Genomic DNA, 17,228 nt, shown 5'->3' with positions numbered 1-17,228 from the left:
CCCAACTTTAGGCACTCAAAATACCTACTGAATTTATTAATGAAAGATAAACATGACCGGTGCTAGATAAGGCCTTTACAAAGGTATGAAGCACCAATAACCACATTTAACAGCTCAGTCACTGAAGGACCCTTTTAGAGGTCTTCAGAAGAATGAGTCTGAACTTTAGCAGGCTGGACCACCATCCCAAGCAACCACGCTCCCACCTGAAGATCCTTGCGAAGTGTCTATAATAAGCCCATATGAATCCAGTTCTAAGAGCACTGGTTCCAAGTATGAAAAAAACTAAAATTGGTGCCCATACATCTCTGAATGCACCTGTTTTCATTCAGGCTCTCTTTAAAATGCTGCCAACCAAATCAGCAATATAAAACCATCAGACAGTTACCCATCCTACTCAACAGTCCACAGGAAAGCAGTGTTAACATCTGTGACTTGATTTCTTTCAAGACAAAGACAGGACATCAGCCCTCATGAAAATGCCATATGGTGGTGCCAACCTGTTTCGTGTCTTTCTGAGAATTGGTTTCTCAGAAACAGGGGAGCACAAATGTTTGGCCTTCTAATTCCTAGCAAATAATTATTTTATGAGACATTTCAGTAAATGAAGGTAGCATATCAAATAATGTTTCTAAAAAGTCCAAGAGCAAGTTGCTATGTATTTTTCAGCAATAATTAACTGACCATCAGCTTTGCAAATGCCACTTACTTTCTTTCATATGAGAACTGCTTTATGTCTCGTTCCAATATGCAACAGCCTGACAAAACACAACTGCAAACAGCTTTCCGGATCATTGTCCTTGGACTCAAATACAAGCTGTATTAATGTTCTTTTCCCCAGTGTTAAATGTTTTTGATAGCTAAGAGAAAGGCTCTATAGTGTGAGAGCTAGTTGCTAGATGAAGGCATCCCACTGTGGGCTGTATTTGGCACTTCTTTCCTATAATGTGAAAGCATGACACCCATTAGTATAATTGGGATTTACAAGCCTGCACAATGAAGCAAAACTTATAAAAGACCCAAGAGAGTGAACATAAGCTATCATCAACAGGGGTGAATTTGACACGTAAGCCATAATGCTGCTACTAGAGCGTTTCTGGCTTTCATGAAAAACAAAATTCTTAGTATTGTTTGGTATCTATATAGTTCATCTATTTTGTGCTTTTATCTCACACTGGTTTTTAAAGTAAAAGTGAAAAGCCAAAACAAACAAAGTCACCACAAAACATGACACAGCCACACATAAACAAACAAACAAAAAAAATCACACACACACAAAAACTTTGAAAGGGAGACACTGATGGAATAAAACCTGCATGGAGACAGATGTGCAGGTCTTCATTTCTCCAATTTTCTTGTTAGTTATTTTAAAGGATCGACCTATTCGACAGTTTGAAAAACTCATTTTCTCTAAACTACACTTGTGAAAGGATTTTTTTTTTAGATTTAAAAAATTTTTTTAAAAGAAATAATATAATTATTTTTAATGCCACTAAAATTGTAATCAAAAGCTGGTAAATCTAAGCCATGGTCCTGCATCTGTCCACTAGTACTTGTCTTCTCTCAAGTCCAGACTGAATTCAAACACAACAGCTTATCTGCTCGAAAAGCTGCCCACATACTGCTGTGCCATTTTAACTCATACCGCCCTTGCAATCTCATCCTCATCAACTGTATCTACCATGTGCCTGTTTAAAGTCATGAACAAGCCATGCTACCTGACTTAAAAGCAAGGACTGGTACATAGGGCTCAAAATCAAGGAATCTCCCCTAGAAGTATCTTCAAGCAAAATGAACAGATGCCTATGTCAGCAGAGAGGAAAAATTAAAGAATTCAGCTGAGGTAGAAGTCTGCCTTGTCTACATCCTTTCTACCCCTCAGACTGTGATTACAAAGACAGTGAAACACAAATATAACATACCTATTGGAAATGAAACTACAAATATAACTTCTGGTCTGTTTAAATGGAGATGATCAAACTGTTGAAACATAGATGACAACCAAAAAACAAAACAAAACAAAACAAACAGAAAAACCCCCAACAACCAGAATTGTTTATAGAATCACAGAATGGTTTGAGTCGGAAGGAACCTTAAAGACCATCTAGTTCCAACCCCCCTGCCACCGGCAGGGACACCTTCCACCAGACCAGGTTGCTCAAAGCCCCATCCAGCCTGGCCTTGAACACTGCCAGGGATGGGGCATCCACAGCTTCTCTGGGCAGCCTGTGCCAGTGCCTCACCACCCTCACAGTAAAGAATTTCTTCCTAATACTTAAGTCTATCTACCCTCTTCCAGTTCAAAAACATTACCCCCAAAGTCCCTCTCCAGCTTTCTTGTAGGCCCCCTTTAGGTACTGGAAGGCTGCTACAAGGTCTCCCCGGAGCCTTCTCTTCTCCAGGCTGAACAACCCCAACTCTCAGCTTGTCTTCAGGGGACAGGAGCTCCAGCCCTGTGATCATCTTTGTGGCCCTTCTCTGGACTTGTTCCAACAGGTCCATCTTCTTCTTATATTGGGGGCCCCAGAGTTCAATACAGTATTTTCTTGTTTATCAAAGTATTCTTGATTCTATGCATCTATGTAGGAAGACAGTCCTGTAATGTGGTCATATTATTTCTACTTCAAACGTAACTACAGAAGATGTTAAAGAGCAACTCCCAAAGCTTGACACTTTCAGGCCCAGCAGGTTTTGATAACTTGTATCCAAGAGTTGTAAAAGGGAAGGTCAAAAACTGTGGGAACATCACAATGTTGTTCAATAAATTTTGGAACATGAGAAATTTTCCCCTATAACTGACAAAAGTCAATGCTGCCATTGTACCTATTGAGGGCACACAGCACAACACAGGACATTACTGTCATGTCAGCTTGATGTGATTTGGGGAGGGCAGGAATGGAAAGAAGGAAGGACAGCTGATATGAAGCAGACTAGTGAAGAATTAACAGCAGGAAATATGGCCAAAGCCAACTTTATAAACAAGAGATCCTATCTAATGGGATTACGATTATCACATTTTCTAATCAAGTTTGACCAGTAAGAGACACAGTATGCTTATGACACATACAGGCTTTGTAAGGTATTTGTCCTGGCACATTTCGATGAAGAACGATTTAAAATAAAATCAATGCTATACACATTCCACTGATTCAAAACCTGTCTGAGAGAGCCTATGATACAATTACAAATGAGGAGCCATTATCAAGCAGCTACCAAAACCCTCTGGGACTGAATATTCTTACAAAGGTATGGAAGATGACAGGAAAACATTCCTGGTGCTGTCTGTAGATAACACAGATTGCAGGAATGCATCTTTATCAGGACAGGTGAGACACACAACCACCAGAGACATTCGTAATCTGAGCTCCAGAAAACAGCACAAATTTCTGTATGTTCAAACAAAAAAAAAAAAACAAAACACAAAAAACCCCAACAAACAAACAAAAAAAAACACCAAAAAAACAAACCACAACAGAAAAACTAAGCCTCAGGGGAAAAAAAAAAAAAAAAAAAAGCCATTGTTTGCAAAGCAGCAGCTCTGAAACTCAGTGTCGCCTTAAGAGTGGCTGCACACTAGCTCTTAATAGACATCTGGAGTCGAAATGGTTAATACAATCTGGGGATACACACAACAGGATTTCTAAATCTCTCCCAGCCTGCTGCAATACAATAGATGTATATTATATTTTCTGATGTACAACATATAGTCTGCTTACATCTCTGCCAACTCTGCTTGGCCTGAGCGACACATTCACTCTACTTTCACCAGTTTCCAGGCTTCTCTTGGCCCAGAAAAGCTCTGCCAGAAAGCAGGCACCAGGTTAGTATTGCTTTCTTTTTTCAGGGCTGCCACACCAAATGACAAGAAAAAATATACACTCTGAAATTACAAATCGCTACCTACCATCATACAGTAAGCAGTATGACATTCTGTATTTTTCTCCATGGTCTTTTTGTCTTCAGCTGCCTGTACAGCTACACCTTTACTTATACAAGCTGTACTTACTACAACCTCGTTATTCTTCCATCTGCCAGTGCTGATTTGCTCACATCAGCAGACTAGCTTACATTTCCTCAGATACAAAGAAATATGCATCTTTCTGTTGTACAGCAACTGCTGTTCCTTTACCCTTCCCTCCAGTCTCTGTATTTTGGCAAATCCAATGCAGCGCTTCTCTTTCTTTACAAAGGCACACACCGGCTCCTGAAAATCAATGACCCAAACTGCTTAAACCTGTCCCCATTATCAGCCCTTCTATTACTATTAATTGACATACGTTTCTGAAGTGACATGCACATACTATTTTTAGGACGGAGTACAGTGGGCAGAGTAAGAGGAAGGCACGAGTGGCAGCTCAGGAGAATATCCTACAAGTTTCAAATCAGGCTCAAGTCACCCCAGTCCTAGGGACATGAACTTGCCATTTTTCCCAGTAAGCTCAAAAGCATTACCAATCAAGCAAGAACACCACATAAAAAAACCTGCTTGAAAATTAACCTGATTAGATTCCCAAGGGATTCTTCCCAACTGCCTGCTGCCTGCTTATGGGCTTGTTATTTCAATATATATCAGCTGTGGCCTGCTACAGCTTTGTGTGAAGAGATTTGGTCTTCCACCTTAAACTGAATGTTACATATTAAATTTAAAAAAAAAAAAAAGTAAAAAAAAGTAAACCATTGTGGATGCGAACGCCATGTAATGAGTAGAATGCAGTAATTAAAACAGCAAACTGCTCTGGTAGCAGAAGCGGGGAGTGTGCTGTTCTTGCATTCTCATATCCAACATCCAGTTTCCACAGCTGCTTGCACCTCATGAAACACAGTGGTATGAAACAGTCTGAATCGCAGCAAGCGGAGTTCCATCACTCATAGCTACCACCTTCGCTGGCAATCTGCACCCCCCACTACTGCTCATAGCGTCAGGATACTATTTCCAAATGTCCCACTTTCTGCTCCATCCCACCCCTGGCTTCTCCTGCCTGTCTCTTCTAGTTCCTCACAGAGCTTACCAGATACGCTTCCTGATTTCTCTCATGGGCTTGAAAACTTTCCTGTACCCTTATTCCTATCACTAGTAGTTACACAGACAAGTAGTTCACTTCCAATTTTCTATTAAGCATCAACTCCAGTTTCAAATGGTACTATATTTAATAGGGCCAGCTAGATACAAACACTGCTTCTGCATACAGGTTTTTACAAGATCACACAACCTGAGCTACACTGAAATTGCTGACATTATACTCTTCAGTAAAACACTTTGTAGATCTTGCCCTTGTGTGACAGCTGTGCTGCCTAACAATCCTTCAAAAATGGAAAAATTATTTAGAAGCATTACATTCTTGCTTCATTATATGCAAGAAAATCCATATCAACATACAGCCAGAGATCTCAAGTTGCTCTGCGCATATAAAAACATTCAACGTCACACTCTGGTGCTTACCCTTTTCTTGGCTGAGTAACAAGAGCAGAATTTGGCCCATAGCTGTGACTGACTTTTGCAAATATTCTTACAAGTTTTTATGGCTCGGAAAATGTTGGTTTGCTTATGACAAAAATCACAGATCTCCTCATACTGCAAAACCCCCTGGAGATACTATGCTGTACTACTGCCTAACTAACCCTTCCACAGAGTAAATTCACATACAAACCCAAGTATTTTGCATTGAAACACTGCCATTAATTTGTATCTCACAAGGACCGGGCAGACAGCGACTGGGCAGAGGACCCAGCTGGCCAGTTTGTGGGAGCCAGGAAACCTGCCAGAGACTGACAAGACTCACCACTGGCTTCTGCCCACAGAGGTAGCCAAGAAAACACAGCAAGGTCCCCATCAGCTGTGGGCACCCAACACACGTGCTTACCCTGCTGACCAGCTGTAACTATCACTCCTCCATTCCCAGCCCAGACACCAGCAACTCTTCTTGGCTCCAGTGGGAGCATTTCTACCCATTTTTCAGATTTCAAAAAATTGGCACTGGGACTACTGCCTCTTTTCCTGCTGTAACCACAGCATGAAACTGTCCTTCTGGGTAAATCTTTGCACTAGTAACACGTAAAGCAACATGAAGAACTGTGTTATGAGTAAGCCATTAAGTTTACACTGCTGCAGAAGACAGAGAGAGCATGTTTCATTCTTTGGCGTTATAGTAATACAGAAAATAAGAGATGGTCTTTGTCTCAGCCTCTGTACAAGACAGATCTAGAAGCACTACCAGAGTACTTTACGTGATCTTGTCCAACACTTATGCAGACCCAAACAATTAGAATTTTTGTCGTCAGCATCAAGTTCATCTCCCTCTGTTCTCTACCACAGTCACTGGGAGCACAAATTAGCCTTTCAGAGATAAAACAAGCAGAGACTACAGAGTAAGCACCGTGTCTGCTGTCTGACTGAAACCAACGCAAGCATATACAGAAAAGAATCCAGGCCAGGAAATAAAGTTTGCTGCCTCACATACTTGCCCAGTAACTTCTTAATATGAAAAGTGACCGCCAAAAGCCTTTCCAGCCCTGGCAAACTCCTCAGAAAATAATTCCCTGAAGAGTTAATCAGGCTCTTATATTGCAGAATGCAAGTATAGGACAACCAGACTTCTCTCTCTGCAACCCCAGTGCACCGCGATCATGTAACAAACCAATGTAAGAGATACTATCTTCCTTCAGCAACAGAAAGCAGTGAATTTGAATCCTTCATGAAATGAACACCAAAAAGACAGGTGATAGTACTAGAAACTGTAGCACTATTAAGCCTTTTGGACAAAGGGTTAGTGAGCTTCAGGGGGCTCTGGGCAGCACCCACAGTCACTCCCAGGTCACTCCTCTCTTGCTGACATGCAAAGATATGGCCCTGCGAGACATCAACAAGAGATAGTAGGCAGTCATTGGAGCCTATCTAATTATAAAAGTTAAGAGGCTGTATTTAGAGTAACTCTCTCTCACACACACACTGCCATTATCCCTTCACTCCCCCAATGTATGACAGCTCTGCTCTCAATCAGCTTTCTACAACCAAACATTTCTCATACCACATAAAGGCACCACAGCACTTTGCTGAAGAGAAAAAGGAATACCACTGACTGCAGGGAGAGAAGAGGGTGCCCACCTTACCTCCAAACCCATCACCCTCATTGTTTTTGGAGTGGAAAGTTCATGCAAACAGACAGCCCCAGCTGCAAGAAGGGGTCAGAGGAAGTAACAAAAGCCAGAGCAAACAATGGAGACAAGAGGGCTAAGCTGCACCACACAGAGCCATGTATGGTAGATGACAGTCACACCTACAAGCTGCCATTACTCTACGGAACTGCAGTCAAAAAGCAATGTGCCATCAATATGCCATCCAAAAAGGGACAAAAGGGGTCTTACGACAAAATTATGTGATAACAGAGATGTTAATTTACTTCAGACATCAATATTCAAAGGTATGGCTAAAGGATACAAAATACCATACCAAGTACAGTAGAACCAAAGCAAAGGGAAAATTTTAAGAGAACCTTTTTCTTATTTGGTATTTGTAAAAACAATTACGGCTGAAATCAAGCTCTTTAGTGCATCCTGCCTGAATGATCCAGCAACCCTCACTGCTCTGTTCAGAAATTGTTCTTTCAAATGAAAAACAGCCAAGAAGATGCGATTGTAAGGAGCAGGTAAAAAAACCTTCTGAAGGTTGCCTCATTCAGCATCTCCAGAATGTTGATGCTCACAGACATTGCTTTTATCAGCCCATGCTTCGTCAAGCATGGCAGAGCATCGCACACAATCACTGCTCTCCAGAGTTGGCCATGTACAGCAGACAGGTATGAAATACATTTGCATAGGTAGGTTCATCTCAGAACACAACAAAGAAAGAAAGAGGTTATAAAACCATCCTAAACCCTGTCTAGAACTCATGCTTGCCTCCCCCCTTTCACTACACCAAATGCCAATATGCTTGCTGTTGTGGGCACTGCACCTTTCACATGGCCAATATTCTGAGATGCTCTTTCCTGCTTTGCTGAACTAGATCCTCCAGTAACCTATCCTTGGTTCTCCTGAAGGAAAGATGGTGGGCAAAAGTCTGATGAGAAGAGGATGATATTTGATTAGGTCCAGACTGCAGAGTCACACAAACCCCATTTTCAGGATCCATTTCATTCTGTCTTGCTGTATACCAGTAGTGATCAGTAAAAAAACAGTTAACACTAGGGAACAGGAATGCCACAGACAGGAAGGCAAATGGGAAAGCCTGAAAGAACCCATTTGCAAATATGCTTTCTGCCTAGAACAATGTGTTTTCTGCCACAATCAGCAGGGAAGAGGTTAATGCTACGCCAGACTCCACAGCTGCAATGCTGTGGCATCCAACACCCTGCTGCCCCTGACTGAAAGGACAAGAAAATTATGCCACAACATCCCTGAAAAGCAGGGCACATTTCAGGCATTTTGCTGTTCTTTTAACAAGTCTTCAGCCGTTTCTAAAGTTGTGCTGCAGTCTCCCTAAATAACTACGTTCCCAAAAAAATCCACTGAGAAGTGGATGTGCCCGATGCATACCACTGCAAAGCGCTCCCTGACACAAGCCCTACAGAAACATTGCTGTGCTCCCTGTCATTTAGGTGTACACACACTGTGCTGCCTCAGCTTCTGTATGTAACAGATCCCAGACAACTGAACTTTATAGCTGCCAAAATCTTTTCTCTGCAATCAGCTGCACAAACAACACCCTCTACTTTTTTTTTTTTCTCCCTTGTCTTAAAGTTCTTTCTCTCCTTCTCCTCTCCTCTGTCTCCCTGTATGATCCACAAGTTTGCTAATTTAGCTCATGTTAGGTATCTCACTTGGTTCAGAAGTCATTTGGGTATTTGGGGGGTTATACTTGGGAAAGCTGCTGAGTTTATTTATATCAGTTGCATTATCTGGACTCATACCAAATACAGGCACACTGTATCCTGGAGAATTACCTTCACTTTAGCCTTTATCTCCGTAAAAGAAAGATGAGATTGAAGTGAACAAAGTCCACTTGTGAAAGAGGTAAGGTGTTTATCAATCAGATTTCAGAGCAGTGCTAAAAGGAAACCTCCCGACTTCTTGAAATCCCACCCCCAGATAATCATCTCCCACAGTTACCTAATGTCTTATGCTCCAGTTTTAAAGCTTATTTACTTTTTCATAGTTTTCCAGGTCTTCCCAAGAATGTTAGCCTGCTTGTTCCAAGACGAGCCTGTGATTCCTCATAAACAACTGTAGTCTGAGTGTCCAAAACAGTACTAAGGCAGCTAGAAACAGGACGTGAAGGGAAACCCTAAATCAACAGATCCAGTTGCCAGTTCTTCATTGTGAAAACTAAATCTCACCTAAGAAAAGCAGAGCTGCCTCAGACCAACATCTCTTACCCGCCCCGCCCCCCCCATTTCCCAGAACTGCCAAATGCAGACATCCAGAGAATAGTATAAGACATGACATTTCCCACTAATTCCTCCCCTGCCTTTTTCAAACTGGGTGGTGAGTGCCTGCTCTATTCAAAGTAAAACCTAAGCCACATTTTCCCATATTTTTCTAATCACTGCTCAATCCTAGGATCTTCTTTCTTTCTCTTTTTCTCCAAGGTAACATCCTGTTACTAATAAACTATAAAAAAAAAAAAAAACCCAAACTATAAAGTAAGCATATTCAAGTCTTGGTCTTACACTTCAAACCAAACAGACATGCTTTTAAGAGTGGAAATTCCTATTATTTGCTAAATTTCAAACTTTACGCTCCAGACTATGACACTTCAATTTTTCCCTTTGCAACTTCAAGCCTAACATCTGTTTTAGTGATATAACATTCCAGTTCTCTCTACTGATGATGCTCTTCAGCTTTGCATCCTGAGCAAAGTTCATCACATGTTCCTTATTCTTGTCCCATGAGTATCAACCAAAAATTTAAATCAAAGCAGCCCAAGAACAGAGACTTAAGGGACAATGTGAACAGTCTTACTTCTCCCAATAATTTCCCCTCACTTGATATTCTCTCAATTTATGAAGCCAGGAAATTCAGTAGACCTACTTAAAATCTTTTCTGTGGTGTTTACAGTGTTATTGGCTTCTTTCTCTAGTACTCCAGAATAAAAGTTGTTAAGTGTCTTGTCCAGGACCTGTGATACATCTGTCACACCACAATGACACTAGCCCAGCAAGCAGGTTTCCATCACACCAGGAGGTTTCTACTATCTGTTTATAATGGGGTCTGTTACACACACACACCCTGCCACCATCAGAAAACCTCTGCAACCACCAATTACTACCCCTTTGTCCCTAATAGTTTGCATTCAGCTTCCTCTTTTCCACTGACAAATTAGAAAAAAATCAGACAACTATTCTGTAACCAGCCAGATATTACATCCAGAAGAGCAATGAGCAACTTGGATGAGCCACGTCAGCCAAGTTCAACTCCCTTTGTGGTTAATGGGCAGGAGGTGCCGCAGTGCCTAAAGCAGAAATGAGCATGGCTCTTGTCTTGACACTGAACAGAAGAAAGCCAGGTACCACCGACCTGCAACTTGTAACCCCAAGTAATACAGTGCTCTGAAATGCAGAGCCATCATTACACTTGATCTATGCCAAATACTAGAGAGTAAATGCTACATGCGGATACATACCTACCTACCTAGCCACACATTTATCATTAGCCCTCTTAGCTGGATGCAGCTAGGTGGGAAGAAAGGATGAAATGCAGTTCCCAAATGCCTAACATGACTCCTCTCAGTCAGTAACAAAGTGGTGCTTCACCAGTACCATGCAAGTACCTAAATGTATGTCCTGATTTAATTCTAGAGTGGACAAATGACAGTGAAGAATACTATTCAGTTCTCTGTGGCATTGCTACAGATCTAACACAAATAAACAGTTCAATCTACTGCCATGATCAGGTTAAACACCTAAAGGACCTTGTCACCAGGTTAAAAAAAAAAGAAGAAAAAAAAAAAAGGGAAAAAAAAAAAGGAGGCCCTGAACACTGGTTGGCATTTAGGGTGTTTTTGAGGGCTTTGTGGAGGTTTTCTATTTTGATTTTTTGGTTTTGTTTTGTTTTCAAATCAGATCAGTCTGATCTCCTGACTTGGACAGAAATAGGAACGAAGTCACAAAAATAGCCCGTATGAGGGCTAAGAGTCAGGAATGCCAGTGGCAGACTGACAATTCACAAATTCCTACACTATCAAAATTCATCCACTTTGAAAGTCTGAGCTATTAAGCCTCACGCATTTTTCTGACTTGGACTTTTAAGTCCCCCAAGACTTATCCATTTAGACACTTTGTACATAACTGCATCTCTGTGTTCTGCATCTTCTGCATCTTGCATCTTCATACTGTAGCATCTGGATGAATAATGAATTCCCACACAAATGTTAGTTGGAACTTCATAGTTCAAAGAACAGAAATTCTTAGTAGTGGGGAAACCCAGAACATTTGTCAAAGGATGAAAAAGTCAACTCGGTTTGGCTAGCTCTAGTTTCCATAAAGAAGCACAAACAAAAAACTCGGCTGGTTTACATTTTAATATATCTAATTATCATTCATGCTCTTTACAGAACAGAATTCTTGAGAAGTGTTATGAGAATCAGCGTAACAAGGAAAAGCACCATATAAAGCAACATTCACAGTCACAACATGAAGAGATCACGCCAAAAGATGCTCTGCTATCTTGCTGGAGGAAGACATGCCCCAGTTGCAGTAACATGGCCAAAAAGGTAACACAACTGGATTGGAGATCATACTCCTTTTTAATGACCGGAGCAATTTAGAGCATCACTACATAACAAATTCGATGGTGTAAAACCTCGCCTATGTAAATAAGTGAAGACAGTGATATGGCATTACATATGGAATCAATTTAATATTAATTATTTATATTACTATTAAATTAATATTAATATTTAATATCACACTCTTTCAATACACCACCACCCATTTTCCTGGAAGACAGTGATTACTACTGCAAGCAGGGACTTTGTGCTCAGTTGTAGCTAATTTATGCTCTCCAGTTTCATTCCCTCCTTAGGTTTGGATTGCCTCCTACGAGAGCAGTAATGGTCATTTAGCTTTATAATTCTCCTTGGCATCCCTCTGCTAAATTCCTACTATTCTCAAATTTTTGAACTCTTCTCCAAAGCCAAGTGAAACCCATTTGCTTATTTGAAAAAGAATACTTAACTGGATAAACAAGTGGCATGTTGTCCCTGTAGCTTAGCTAGCAATAAAATAAGAAACATGCATTTCTCTGTGTAAGGAAAAACCTGTAGTTTTCTAATCTATCCCTTTTTTCTGGCTGTTGGGACTGGGGTCCTACTTTGAAGAAATAGTAGTAGCTTCCTCTGTGCATTTTGATGCAAAAAGAGGTTATATGCACTTGCCATTTTTTGATAAGTATCTGCTACCAGCCTGTAACTACATTGCAAAAAGATACATGGAAAAACTGTCAGCAATTACTGAGCCACTCTGAACTGACACGATGTAAAAACTCTGTCGAGGGAAGAAATGGCTTCTCTCTTCGGTTATAAGTTATTAGGAAAAAAGCAACAGCTGCTGTAAAATGTGTAGGCAATGCAGTTCAAATGCTTTGGTGTCATCCATAGACATGCCAACAACTGTTCAACGCAGATTAACATCGAATGAGGCTCTTTGAGGACAAAGATCAACAAAGGACATCCAGATTTCATATGGAAAACAAAGGCAAAAAGAACTTATTTTTAAAAGAAATCCTTACATCTCATGGCAGCAACAGCAACCAATTCTTGTTTCCTACACCATGCACAACAACCTTCTAGAGAAGGGCATCTATATCAACAAATAGATACAACGAAAAGAACAGAATCACAGAATCATTTGAGTTGGAAGGGACCTAAAAGATCTAGTTCCAAGCCCCCCTGCCACTGGCAGGGACACCTTCCACCACACCAGGTTGCTCAAAGTACTCCAGATGGAGTCTCAGGAGAGCAGAGTAGAGGGGAAGACTCACCTCCCTTGACCTCCTGGCCATACTGCTTTTGATGCAGCCCAGGATACGTTTGGTTTTCTGTGCTGCAAATGCATGTTGCCAGGTTATATTGAGCTTCTCATCAATCATACTGCTGGTTGGTGAAAACCCATTACACACCTTATGCCATGAGGACACAGGAATGGCCAGACTGGATTAAAATGGCCACCCAACACTGTTTTTCACCCTAGCAGAAGGACCCCTGGCAGTCCCAGTGTGAAAAAGAAGCGTTAATAAAGACTGAGAAACACAATATTGTGTCCTTTTTTGTAAATAATAAAATATGTCTTTATAAATGTTTGTACAAACATTTAAGGATATAAATAAATAATTTTCCTTGTCAGAATAGGACGACAGAGTAAAGAAGTATTCGCTGACAGCTACTGCAGGAATAGCCAAGTTGGCTAAAGAAACTTAGCTGTGGGAAAGTACAAATGAAATACAGCAATCTCAAGGGCAGTGCTACTTTGGCAGCTGGTACATTATGCCATGCTGCACAGCAGGCAAGGGATGAAAAAATAAAAACACATCAGTGATGCTGCAAAGAGCAGTTTTATTCCGTTCATGATTCAACACTTCATTTAAGATACTAGAGTACACTGTCATTGACTAAGACATGAGGCTACTATGCCAACTTTAATTGCCTAGGTAAAACAGGAACTACACATAAGACATCAACTCCAAACATCTGTGAGCACAGTTCACTTAATTATATGAATTAAGTTTGGAAGTGCTTTCCTCTGAGACATTACATTTTCCCTTTCCTGAAGGAACCCGTAGTTGGAAACCTACACACTTAGCCCAGAAAGATCTCCAAATGCTTTCCGCCTCGTGTGCCCTCTGTGAGGCAGGCTGCTGGGGTCCATCAGTTTTATTCCACATACTGCTTTACATTACACCACACCCCAGCTGGCCTGTCAGCCACTCACCAGCACACTGCACTCCGCTAGAAATGCTTCTTTATATGGCAACTCTGCTAAAGAGAAGGTGTAGTAAAAAATCCACCTTATGAAAAAAACCCTTCCCACCCACATGAGATGCAAGACTCAGCCCTACTCGTACCAAATAATACTTTTTTAGTGTCATACTGGTATATATGACAACACCTGAACTGTCAGTCTCCACTGCAGTTCACAGCAAGGGGTACACAATACATTACCTTCAGATGGAGGTGGAGACCACCAGAACAACCCATGCCTCCTCACTTCTCCTGGCTGAAGCATGGTGTGTTTAGAACATGTGTTTCCTGGCATGCAGGACCAACAGCAGCAGCTCCTTCACCCTGCCTAATCTCACCTCCTGTCTGATGCTTCTCATGCCTGGGATTGCTGCAGCACCAAGCACCAGCATGAGGGCCAGGGAGCATCACAACTCCTTGCTGCTCCACATGGCTGCCCAAACAGATTCAGACACTTAGCTGCCTTCTTGCAGCCCCCTTATACATCAGTGCACCGCAAAACCAGGTGTGCAATACCTACAGACCTTGCTCAACCCTCTGGCCTTTACACAAATTTCAGAACTTACAGCCCAGTAGTGTATTCGTGCCCAGAACGAGAAAGGCTCCATGCCATGAAACAATACACAAAAGAGCAGGGAAGGACAGTGACAGCTTATTCTCCTATTCATGTATGCAAGTACTCTTACTCAAGCTCTTTCTTCATTTAAGTGCCTGCAAGTGGGCAGCGTTGTGGGGGGTCAGAGCAGTCGTGGTTCTGAAATTGTTTTATAGTCAAGAGCACTACGCTGAATTTTAATCTAAACGCACTCAAGTATGCAACTTCCCCATACACAATTATTATTTTATATCTCAAGACACAACTTTTTTAAGTCACTGACAGTATTGTCAGCACAATGAAAATGCTACCTTTTAAAACCAAGTTTTAACCTTAGATGGTCTGGAGGAAAACATGGTAGACATGATGTAGAAAAACTGACCATTTTTGGTTTATTAAAATACATAAGTACCACAGAGCAACACTTCTAGAGAATGTGCAGACACAGTTTTCTTTCACTTAAAGGACCAGAAGAAAAAAAAAAATAGCACATGATTTCCTGAATTTATGCTTTATTGTTGTTTTTTTTAATTTAAGATGAAGTTTCTAACTATAAACATTCCCAGATAACAACATTCGTCTCCCAATCTTGCAAATACAAATCTGACCCCCTGCAGATTGCAAAAATTATTTGCAATCATTAGATTGCCACCACTATGCAAATCATACACAATTATGCAACATCAAAGACACTATAAATATTTGCACATGTACACTACAATATCATGTCTGTCATTCAGCACTGATGGAAATACAGCTCAAGAGAAAATCCTCTACTTCAGCTGCCCCCATGCTTAAAGTAACAGTCACCTAATCAGGAACTAATTAAACACATTTATTGAGATGGGAACAACTGTTTGGGGTTTATTTTTAAACTACCTGGCCTTCAGAAATATAAAGCTGAGGATTTTTCTGCCAATTAGCATGCCCCCTTAAAAAAACTTGCAGACTGACATCAAATAAAACAATATAATGAACAAACCAGGAGGAATTTTTCCCCAATAATTTCTGTAATTCCAAAAAACTGTTTGCTGGCTTTCATTTTAGGAAGTTATCCAAAATTACATACTGAGCAGCAAAATCCTGAACTAAAATTTAGTTTTGGATCTATCTGAAGTTCTAGTTGAAATTCTAGTATGTGAGCATTTCAAGAAAAGGGTTTTGTTGAGTGATAAAAGTCTCCAGATTAAGTATAGTTAATCTTAAATTACTAGAAGTAATTATTCATAGTATAATTTTTGGCAGGGACATTTTTCTAAAGTGGTACACATGAACTGAATGTAATGGAGTTTGGTAAGGGTGAAATACTACCTAAAATGTCATTCCAGTTCCATAAGTATCCATCAAGGAGATTTACAGTAATACACATTATTTATATTTCTCTTGCTAACACAGAAGCATGGTAATTTTTAACAGAGAGGCTAGTGCAAAAAGAAAATAAACTATGTATCAATTGTTTTTTTGCCAAAAAACCCAATGCCTTGTCCTCCAATACCTACTCCTCTATTTGCTTGATCTGATCTAATCATGAAGACAGTGGACCTGACTGGGTCTATTTACCTATATATATATATACACACATACCCCTGATTTTTCTATTTAATAAACTCAAACTTGGAGAAAATATGGGGGAATAGAAAATGAAGGTTAAAACCACAGGTACCAAAAATGAAGAAAAACAGTTGCTTGAAGTGTTACCTTCCATTAAGCTCCAGAGCTATGGCCATGTAAACAATACTGTAAAAGAACATGAAGAATTTTTTCCTCATGGTAACTTTTCTTGTGTTTACGTTTTAGATTAAAAATTAGTTTATAGTCAGTTATACATGATATAACACAGCTATAAGAAGTTATTCAGGAGAGTAAGGACAAAGGATCACCACTGAATCCCGAACCTAAGCTGCCAGACAAGAAGCAGAAAGATGTAATTCACTGTTTATTAGTGATAAAACATGTAATGGTGAAGGGGAAAAGGCAGCAAAGAAATAATCCCAACCTTTGCGTATTAAAATGATGGGCTCTGACCTACCCGCCACTGTGCAGAAACATGAACGCAAGCTGCCATTTTCATGGGAAAAAAAAATTTGGAGCTATATAACAAGCCTATCTTAACAGCTGTCCAAAAAAGCTGTTTCAAGTGTTCAGAATGACCAAGGAACAAAAAAATAATGAAGAATATATTATGCCACTGAGCAAACCATCGCAAACACTGTGCTCAGTGTTTGACTGTTCACGGTCTCCTCCAAGACAATAGCTTCAGGAAGCATCAAATGAAGCTGACAAAAAGCTAGTGAAAAAACAAAAGATGCATTTAAATCAATTTTGAAGTGTTATGATTCATAGTAAAGATCCATGTTTCTAGCACCAAGTGACTCAGGGGAGACCAAGAAAGTATGTGAAAGATTAATCCATCTATAGATCCTCAACAAAGAAAACAGACCAATATTAAGAACTTTGATCTGAGTTGAAAAGAGAAGCAAGGACGAACAAAGGGAAGATGTCCTACTGTACTGTTCTTACTCCTCCCTAGATAGTTACTTAGTCATTGTTGGACAGAGGATGCTAGATAAAACAGACATTTACCCTATCCACAGACTCCATTTTGGTCCATGACTGTTCCATATGAGGAAACAGGGTTAACACTGCATCCAAATAAACAGATATTACAGTCTGGACTCAGCAGTT

General features: G+C 40.4%; 1 protein-coding gene across 2 annotated transcripts in view; it reads right to left on the bottom strand.

Annotated features, from left to right (window-relative positions):
* Positions 1-17,228, bottom strand: part of ADAMTS12 (ADAM metallopeptidase with thrombospondin type 1 motif 12) — a 162,139-nt gene that overhangs the window by 129,975 nt on the left and 14,936 nt on the right. The gene's annotated exons all lie outside the window — the stretch shown is intronic.

This window comes from Falco biarmicus, chromosome Z, assembly GCF_023638135.1.
Source record: "Falco biarmicus isolate bFalBia1 chromosome Z, bFalBia1.pri, whole genome shotgun sequence".
In the NCBI taxonomy this organism is placed as follows: Eukaryota; Metazoa; Chordata; class Aves; order Falconiformes; family Falconidae; genus Falco; species Falco biarmicus.
The sequence above is the reverse complement of the archived record's forward strand: the minus strand, read 5'-3'. Positions and strand labels throughout refer to the sequence as shown.